This window comes from Lacerta agilis, chromosome 1, assembly GCF_009819535.1.
Source record: "Lacerta agilis isolate rLacAgi1 chromosome 1, rLacAgi1.pri, whole genome shotgun sequence".
Lineage (NCBI taxonomy): Eukaryota > Metazoa > Chordata > Lepidosauria > Squamata > Lacertidae > Lacerta > Lacerta agilis.
The window spans coordinates 71,026,661-71,036,298 of record NC_046312.1 but is presented as its reverse complement, the minus strand read 5'-3'; positions in this window follow the sequence as shown (position 1 = coordinate 71,036,298).

Below are 9,638 nucleotides of genomic sequence, written 5' to 3'. Positions count from 1 at the left end.
TTTACATGTGTGCACATGCACACCACAGAGAGAGCTACCTGAGAAAAAGCAATTTGTGTGTGTGTGTGTGTGATCACGTAAATAAATGGCACCAATAAACCAACAGAACGTTTAAAACTAATAGATATAATTTGCATGTATATACTTGCAAAGCTGTGCATCTGAAATTTAGGGTGGTCCCCCCCATCCCTTCAGCATGTGAAAGTTTTTGAGAAACACTGTGAAATCAGAGGGAGGGAGATGGAAGACAGAGAAGGTAGGAATGAGATGACTAGCAGAACCAAATTGTGGGAGGGAGGCATAACCCGGGTGAAGGATCATTAATGGGTTATTGTAGCAAGGCTTTATGTGAGAAAATACATCATAGCATATTCAAAACCTGTTTATGGCCTTTGATTATGGGAGGCTGCAATAAAAAAAATGTCATGGGAGAAATACAGCGTTGTGCTATTATGGGATAGGGAAGGGGGTACTTCTGATGGAAACACGCCATGCTCCTTCTGGGGTAGTTTGTCAACCTTTGGTTCCCACCCTGCACTCAGCTCTCACTTGTGGCTCCTAGAAGCTGTCAGCATGTGACAGTGGTCACGCCTCAGGAACGGCTTTGACTGGCCAACTGAACCAGGTAAGGGTAGCCAAAGGGTCTCAAACCCTCAGTGCATTAGGGACTTCTCATGCATGTAAAGACAGGCTCTAGTGGATTGATTTGACAAAACCAATAGCATGTGCTGTCAAGGGAAGTGAGGGGCAGATGGGGGTTGTCAACCTGGGAAGGTAGCCCAACCAGGAGAAGGAAAACTCTGATCCTAAACCTCTGCTGCCTTGAAGGATATCTTCAGGAGAAGAAAAGGCTAAGGAGTAAGCCCTGCACAAATCCAGAGTGGAGTCCCTAAGACAGTTGGATGGTGCTTTGTATGCCTCCTTCTGGCAACTCCTGCAGCCAAGCTGGTGCCAAACGTATTGCTCTGCTTTTGTTTGACCCATATCAGCGAGGCTGAGAGTGGGGGTCTTGTCATCTGGGTAGCCCAGGACCTTCATGCACACTGCCTAGGCTTGTGCCCTAAGGAGGTCACTTCAGTGCTGTTAACGCATCAGTTTGACTTCACCCCCAGAGGCGCACTCCATTGTCTCTCGAGGCAGATAGATGCCAGCAATCAGTGCAAGCTTTTCTACTTGACAAGTGGAACAACCCCTCTTTCCTCCCCCTGAATGCTGTTCTGGGGGTTCTCTTGTGCCCCTCAGAGCTGATTGAGGGGTACAGGGGAAGGAGGGGAGGAAATCTGGCCCTATGTGTGGGGTAGCATTTCCTTGCCACTAGTCTCCTACATCACTGAGCTTCGGGTAACATTTCAAGACCAGATACCATGTTGTCGAGACTGCGTCATGAAACACAGACAAGCTTATGCACTGTTTGTCAGCTGGAAGATATTAAGCATTCCCAACCCTTTGTGTGATCAGATGCAGCATGCAGGTTTCACAGATTTCTCTTGCAATCAGACCTAGACCCTTGGCACTGAAAAAAGCTGCAGTTCTCAAGGATGTTGCATTTTAGTAAGCCTGAAGGCATGTAGAATACCCAGTGCCTTAGAAAGAGGACAAAAACAGTGACCTAGCAGAATTAGGTAAATTTTTGAAAACATTTTCTGTTCATATATTGGTTGACTCTGCAGAGTTTACTCCAAACACAAGCTGCTGCTTCTTCTTCTTCTTCTTCTTCTTCTTCTTCTTCTTCTTCTTCTTCTTCTTCTTCTTCTTCTTCTTTTAAATTGAATTTATATACTACCCTATACCCAGAGGTCTCAGGGCAGTTCACAGAAGAAAATCAAAATATATAACCACAGAATACACAGTCAAAACAAAAACAACAACCACCCAATAATCCCCCCCCAAAAAAACCCACCACATTTTAAAAGGGCATAGGATATCAGTCAAATCAACCAAAGGCCTGGTTAAAAAGCAACATTTTTGCCTGGCACCTAAAGGTGTATAATGAAGGTGCCAGGTGAACTTCCCTAGGGAGAGCATTCCACAGATGGGGAGCCACTTCAGAGAAGGCCTGTTCTCATGTTACTACCTTCCGGACCTCTTGAGGAGGAGGCACACGAAGAAGGGCCTCAGAAGATGATCTCAGGGACTGGGTAGGTTCATATGGAAAGAGGTGGTCCTTGAGGTATTGCGATTTAAGGCTTTGTAGGTCAAAACCAGCACTTTGAATTAATAGTGAGCTAGTAGTTATGGCTGAATGCACTGGACATTTTTGCCTACATAGATAGCAGTTGCAGAATAATAACCCTGAGTCAGTAACCACAGGCACCCTCGCCTATGTAAACAAGCTGTTTAATATATTTCTGGGGTTCCGTTTGTAGATTCTCTTTAAATATTTTGTGATGTGGCAGGGATCTGGTGCATAGTGTAAAATTCACTATCTTGTGCAAACTGATGCGGGACTCTGGCTTGGGTGCCGTGCCTTTAAAAGCTGTGCAACAGGTGACCATTCAGCACAGATGCTACATTTCCCTAGTGTGAACTTTTAGTGAAGAGGAAATCTTTACATGTTGAATTTCTGCCTGTTAAGAAGCTTCAAGTACAGGCAGATGCTCTGGATGCAAATAACCACCATTCCTACGAAATGTAAAATTCTGATCTCCAGCTATGAAGTGTGTGTCTGGCCTAATTTGGACACAGGAGAACGCATTGAGAGAATTCTAATTTCCTAGAGAGAGGACTTGGTGCTTTTCAAACAATAGATCATCTGATATTTTACATAGCAGCCAGACACATTCTAGGACAAGCCTGGCACACCCAGGGAACATCTAGAGTTTCTGGAAATTAGTACCCTTACTTTTTGCCTGCTGCATCTGAAAATGTTAACTGTAATTTGGAGGAGCCAAAACCAATCCATCTTTCTCTGTTGCATACTGCCAGCCAGGGTGAGCTTTAAAACAGGAGCAATTGGGATCAAATCATGGCCAGACTAGAAAGAACTGTTAATTGCACACGGAATGGGGAGAGGAGGCTTACCGTATATACTCGAGTATAAGTCGACCCAAATATAAGCCGAGGCACCTAATTTCCCTACAAAAATGTGGGAAAGCTTATTGACTCAAGTATAAGCCGGTTCACCTTTGCCACTGTGGTAGAGGAGGAACGAGCAGCCCAAAGCAGCCCTTTGGGCTGCTCCTTCCTCTTCCTCCTTTGCTGCTGTGGAGCTCACCCCATCGCAGGGTTTCGAACCGCCATTCTTCTGATCAGCAAGCCCTAGGGCTCTGTGGTTTAACCCACAGCGCAATGTTCCCTTGTGTTATACAGAGAAGGCTGGGATCCTGTCCTGTTTAAGCAGGAGCCAGGGAAAGTGAGCACCTGTGGGGTTTTAATACTTCCTTAACTGGGGTCTAAAGTTTGCATTTATGTGAGCAGTTCAGGAATGGAACAAGCTGCCTGGGGAGAGTAAAGAACCACCGTTCTTGTACACTTCTTAAGGAATGGTTGACTTGAGTATAAGCCGAGGGCAGCTTTTAAAGCACAAAAAGTGTGCTGAAAAACTAGGCTTATACTCAAGTATATACGGTAACTCTTTCTCTTCCTGCTATGGTCCCAACAAGAATCCCTTCATAGAAGCTGCTATTTGCATCGTGAGGGAAGCTCCCATTGGTGCCAGTAGAGGCCTCCCTGGAAATGCAAATAGCAGCTGCAAATAGAATGAAACTTCAAACCCCGCCTTCCCTGGTCCTGAGGCTGCTGCTCTGCCTTCTCTGTCTGTGGCTGCTGTCCACATGACCAAAAAGTACTGAATCTGCTATTCAACTGAATTCATTTGCCAGGCCCAGAGCTGCATGGGCTGCTGCAGCCTTAAGGGAAAATTCTGCAAGACTGAGAATAGTCCCCTCCCCAACAAAAGCTTAAGGTGGTTTGAAAGAGGGATTGCTGCCCATGGTGTACTCACTTCTCCCACTACCGGTAGTGACCCTGGTAAACACTGTAAGGTACCCTGATGTATTACAAAATCTTTAGAAGGATCAGACCACTGAGAGCTTAATTACATGAGAGCAGGAATGAAAGACCATGTGGTTTATCCATTGAAAGCTAAACGGGACCTTAAATTACAGTGGCATTGAGAAATTCCAGTAAGAAAATTATTTTGAGAAAGAAAACATGTTGACATTTATTTTTCACCCCTGTTAGAGGCATATGTTGTTAATTTTCAAGTATGGGAGGCCTGCAAACAGGACCTGAGTGCAGCAGCACCACCCTCACTCTTTGTGATTCTCAGCCACTATGCACAGGTGTACAGCCCTGAATAGTAGTAGCAGCACATGTTGCTGTATGGTACTCTATGTGGAGTCTTCGTTTTGAGTACCAAGGCTGAGGTGTGCTCAGATCCATTCCTGGTTATCCCCAAGTTTTCTTTATTTCAGCAGTCTAATTTATATTAGGAGATTTGCTATTGTTCAACTACTTAGAGGTTTGTTTGTTTTTACAATCGACAACAATATATAAATATTGTTAAATAAATAAAAATAAACAATTGACTCTTTTGTTGTGATTAGATCCCATTCCATAATTTCCATCAGTACTTGCTCATGACTGAATTTTGCCCTTTGTGCAGAGCTGTTCCCTTACTAATATATTTTTATTATATTCCAAGTGGTCAGTCTTGCTTTTGAAAACAGCTGAGTACAAGCTATTTTTTAAAAGGTATGGAAGCTCTAATGCACATACTAGGTTCCCTCCACCAAAGAGGTTTCACTTTTCAGTGAACAGAGCCCACTTGCTTGTGCATTCCTTTGTACAGCTCCTTTCACTGAAATAATATCAAATGAAGATGCCCGTGTATTCTGCAATTGCGTATGAGCAATGCAAACTGTGGGCAGTCTGGATTGGGATAGTGTGGTGGCAGAAATGATTGCAAAAAAGATCATAAAGATGCCAAAGGATATTTTGCATTTACTGTCTTGAGCAGGGGTCCCCAAACTAAGGCCCAGGGGGCCGGATGCAGCCCAATCGCCTTCTAAATCCAGCCCACGGACAGTCCAGGAATCAGCATGTTTTTACATGAGTAGAATGTGTCCTTTTATTTAAAATGCATCTCTGGGTTATTTGTGGGGCCTGCCTGGTGTTTTTACATGAGTAGAATGTGTGCTTTTATTTAAAATGTATCTCTGGGTTATTTGTGGGGCATAGGAATTTGTTCATTATTTTTTTTTCAAAATATAGTCCAGCCCCCCACAAGGTCCGAGGGACAGTGGACTGGCCCCCTGCTGAAAAAGTTTGCTGATCCCTGGTCTTGAGTATCTGTGAGTCTAGTGTAATATGGTGTGTTAATGAATTTTTAAAAAAGAAGCTGACTTTAAACTGGGAAACATTAGCCCCCACCCAAAAAAAAGAAACCACAGTCACGACTTGCCAGGTAAAAAAAAACACCCTCTATTAAATAGTGACTTCTGGTGTGAATCATATCCTTTTGAAGTATGTTTTCTAGGTGACTGAAGTCATATGGGCTGATTGATAGTTGAGTTATATAAATGTATTGTCTAGTTTCCTGCCCCACACCCTAATTTAAGTACACAAACATATGCATATCAATATTTTTTTAACCTGTTCATCTTTCTTCCATACAGTAACTAACACAAGCCATCAAACATCTTAAAAGTACAGTGGTACCTCAGGTTACAGACGCTTCAAGTTACAGACACTTCAGGTTACAGACTCTGCTAACCCAGAAATATTACCTCGGGTTAAGAACTTTGCTTCAGGATGAGAACAGAAATTGGGCAGTGGCGGCAGCGGGAGGTCCCATTAGCTAAAGTGGTACCTCAGGTTAAGAAAAGTTTCAGGTTAAGAATGGACCCCCAGAACGAATTAAGTTCTTAACCCAAGGTCCCACTGTAGATAGTGTTGTTATCCTGATTTTGGTGGACCACAGAGGTTGCTGATTTTGGTGGACCATGTGCCAGGTTTGTAACACAAGCCCTCTTGAATTCTTGGTTGGAATCCAACATAGTGCTAAGTAAGCATTCCTCAGTGCAAGAATTTCTGCTCGTGCAACAAAACATTTCCCCCCTGTGTACCCCCTAAATATGTTCTAGGGGTTACTCCGATCCCCAGGGACAGATTTGGGGCACAGGAGGAGAAGGGAGGAAAGACCTGTTGCACAGGTAGAAATCCTTGTAGTGACAGGATAGGTTTGTTGAATCCTGCCCCTTCTGTTGGAATTCAGTATCTTTTCATAGTTTAAAAAACAAACAAACCCTGACCAGACAGGCAAACTATTCGGCTCATGATTGACACTAAGGGATGCATGTGGCCACTGTAATTAGTAGCCATTGGTTACATATGCACCTCCATGTTTAGATGCAGTATGCCTCTTGAAGGCAACTGCTGTGGAGCAACACCATATCCCATCATGTGTTGAAGTATATTTGGAATCTTCTATGTCCTCAGAGTCATGCTCTGGGTTAAGGGAGAGAATGAATGGAAATATTTTCCCATAATCTTTATCAATGCCGATTTTCATGTTGCCTTTTATGAAACCATCACTGCCTCCCAGTGGTACAAGCTAGCATCAGATATGAAATAAAAGAGAGTTTGTGAGTGCAGGAGCTGATGGAGTATGTGTAGCCATTTTTATATTTTATTGTGTTTGACATTGGTATGCTGAGTTTTGTAAGGCTGTTAGACTGGTGGTGTTTTGGACAGCAAGAAGCGCAGTGAGATACAGTATATATATAACCCCAGCTGAAGGATAAGATGATGCACTATTGAATACAGTCGTACCTTGGTTCTCAAATGGAATCAGTTCCGGAAGTTTGTTAGACTTCTGAAAACATTCAAAAACCAAGGTGCTGCTTCTGATTGGCTGCAGGAGCTTCCTGCAGCCAATCGGAAGCCACAGAAGCAGCGTCAGACATTCGGGTTCCAAAGAACGTTCACAAACCGGAACACTCACTTCCGGGTTTGCAGTGTTCGGGAGCCAAAATGTTTGAGTCGCAAGGTGTTCAACAACCAAGGTACAACTGTATTCAAGCTATTTTTAAAAAATACTATGTGGAAGAGAGACTTTATAATGGAGACATCTCCCTGCACCCCACCCTGTTTGTGCCCGTGATGGCGTATTGGGCTACCACCTGGCTGAAACTAAGCAGACTTGGGTCTATATGTCACCTTGGGTTCCATGATGGAAGAATGGTAGAATACAAATGTAGGGTGGGATGGTCATCATCATCATCATGAAGCTGGAACTTCTGTGTTAAAATCAGCTAGCTTAATAAATAAGTACTTGAGAAAGTTTACTCATCTGACTATGTCTGCATTAATGTGCCAAAGCAATTCTACCCATAGGCAAGTAAGGAAGTGTTCAGATTTGTGATTCCTTTTTGTCTCTGCTGCCACAGGAAACCTTTACAGAAAGAGTAGCAGGACCTCATAGTAGCAGGATCCCATGATCCAAGCTACAAACTGCAAAAAGAAAATAAAAAATAAGAAGATGATTTCAAAATTATTAGACCTGTCAGTAGTTCATTGTTCTTGTTGAGTGTATTGTTTGTATGTTGTGTTTGTAGGTGAAATATTCATAAAGAATCACTGAGAGTTAATATGTGGTTCTTTTATTTATGGTCTTCATAATTTTGCAGGTAGTTGGTAGGTAGTTACATTGTATATGCCAACTATGGACTGAGTAGTATAATAGATGAGTGTAGCAATCCTTCTACAACATATAGCCAGACATTTAAATGACAGAGAAGTCCTCCAGCAGTTCCCTATTGGAAGAAGATATGAAACTACATTTCTGTGATGTGGAATCACTCCTTTGCTAGCTCAGCTAGGCAGCTAGGTGCTTGAGCAGTATGGGACATTTCTTCTCAGGGTCTAATGCATGGATCACCAGCACATACACCCAAAGAGGCTTTCCCTGATGTCCTGCCCCCTGCTGAAATTAGGTTTGCACTAAACCTATTGTAGATAATAGAATGCATTTTTCAACACTAATTATGTCATGGGAATGATTTGGGAACCCCCAGGGGATGTACTCTGTCGCTTGAAATACCCACAGATTCACCCTCCCGACTTTTTTTCCTGATCACAGCATTCAGCACTCTGCTGCATGGCCACCTTTCCCTGGGTAGCATTTGCATGGTGAATAGGATATGTGACCAGCCCATCTAATGATGTAGCTGCAGCACTCTATATTTCCCGTTATTCTGATGTTTTTTTAAAAAAATGTGCAGCCAGAGTCTCAGAAATCTCCTCAAGTCCATTTCTGTATCTGTGGAGGAGCTGGGTCACACATTAGGTTGTATGAGCAAATACGTTCTCAGGGATGGTAATGCGAAGAAAATTCTATAACATCTGATTCAGCCTACACTTTCCTGTCTCACACCTTAATGCGTGCCAGTTGGAAATTGCTGTTAGATTGGTTCTGAGCCTTCTTCGTGAAAGAATCTATATTAATGGACTTCTTAGAAATTGGTCTACATTTTGTATTAGAAAATGATTGCAAGTGCTTCCTTAAATTGTGTTTTGAAGGAATGATTGATACATAATCACATTTGATGATGAGTTTCCTTTTTATTTTTTTGCCAGGATGGTAGGCTACTTAAGAATATAACAGCCCTGCAGGATCAAGTGAAGAGTCCATCTAGTCTAGCAGTCTCTTCCTAACATTGGTCAGCTGCTTGCTTCTGGAAGGCCCACCAGGAGGCTACGTTTTACAAGAAAATAATGTGGTGGTGTGACCACTTTTCTGAAAGATGCTGTCTTGAATATTGCCTCCGGTCATAGTGAACTGCTGTCCCATAGAGATCCGGTTCTTGCACTTTGATAAAATCAACACTTATATGATTTGAGGGTAGCTACATTATTGGGTTTAATTCTATAGATAAGTTTTATTATTCATGCAGATTATGCACGTGTGTGACTCCTAGGATGAATCAGAGGACATAGTAATAAATATCACTGCTTAATATTGTTTCTTGAAAGTCTTAACAGTTCTCACTTCATGATACTGGATTCTTAAATGCAATTGGCACTATCTACCCACCTTCCTTTCTGTGAAAGGTTCCCCTACCCTGCAAAATTGTTGCCTCTTTTGTTAAGAAGTGTGGAGAAAGCATTCCTGGTAGAATTGCTTTGATGTATAAAATGACTTTTCTTTGTCCATATGTAGTATTAGTAAACATCCTATAGTGCGAAACTTACTCTGAATGCAGTTGAAGTCCTTAAATGTACAAGATATTTTGAAAGTGCGACTGGTTTCCTCATTTATTCAGTCACACTTGGACTTCACACTGGAAATATAAAGGATACATAAAAGCATGCCTTGCCTTATTTTTCATGGAACAGCATATTTGCAATGGATAGTTTTGTATAGTTGGAGTGGCCATGTGTTTTAGGCAATGGTTTTCAGCTGAGCCAGGGGAGCCACTGCAACAAAAGTGAGGGACAAGACTCTGAAGTGTGCTATGTTGATCCCTGGAGCAAGTGAGATGAGCCTTCTCTAGATTGTTGCTGCTGTCTTCAGAACCAAGTCCCTGTACGCTGCAGAACAGTCTTCAGGAAGCCTAATTGTTTGACCAAAGCATAATTAGAAGTTCATGGTGGAAATATTGACTCAGACATAAAAAATCTTGATTGCATATGTT